Source organism: Octopus bimaculoides, chromosome 1 (genome assembly GCF_001194135.2).
Source record: "Octopus bimaculoides isolate UCB-OBI-ISO-001 chromosome 1, ASM119413v2, whole genome shotgun sequence".
Taxonomy (NCBI): domain Eukaryota; kingdom Metazoa; phylum Mollusca; class Cephalopoda; order Octopoda; family Octopodidae; genus Octopus; species Octopus bimaculoides.
Window position 1 is genome coordinate 143618138 of NC_068981.1, and position 1048 is coordinate 143619185.

Here is a 1048-nt window from a genome sequence, read left to right on the forward strand (position 1 = left end):
AAGAGTCCATACAAATCAAAAATTATGGTTAAAAATGTAAATAAAGTTGGAAAAGGTACAAAAGTATATTTTAGAGAATGTATAATATTTCTGTTACAGTGAGTTATTCAAAATATAATCAACTTCGATGTAACTACTTTATTGAAAAAAATTGGTGGGGAAGTCAACGAGAAAAGAATTGGAGGTTAATAGTTTGTACCCATATTTTTAGTGCGAAGTGAAATTTTACTTTTAGAGTCACACATATATATTTTGTCGATGTAGGTTTTGGATGGGGGCTCAAGAGTCCAAGTTTTAGAATCTCTATTGAAAGAGAGTCTTTTGAATTGAATAGGTGGTTTGTATTTTTGGTGTGGTCTATGTATGATTACTGTATATATGTATATTATAGATTGTTTGGTATGTGTAGGTAATGCTAAATGCATATGTATTTGAGCGTGAAATATTTGTAAGCGGATATATCTTTTAATTTATGAATATTTTTACAACTAATTATACCGTCATATGGTTTGAAAATACTGGATTGTTCTCGTCTGAGTTTCTGTCTTTCCTAGATCATTCACCCCGAAAAGAAGACGTGCACGAAGACAAGATTATAACTGCAAAACCCACATTTGTTTAGGCAATTTGAAAATGTGTAAATCCGAGATAGATAGAGCCAACTTAACAGCCTGTAAGTGGTATGGAGAAATATAGGACGCGAACACTGTTAAGCTGGTCTCTAGTTTACTTAATATTCTATGGAGCAATTAAGATTTTCCGAGTTTTATGCACAAGGAATAGCTGCAAGGTACTAATCGTCAATAAGCATTCTGACTCTTATGAAGATGTAAAATGCCGTAAGACAAACATCTTGTCAGATTCTTTCCCACTTTGTCACTCAAAGAAAAGATAAAGACACTGCGTTGTAATCATTTCAATTTTTTTTTCTTTTGTGAAGCGAAAGAATGATATATACATAGCATGTGTCCACACACACAAATACATAGATACATACATATATGCATACATATATACAGACATACACACACACACACACACACACACA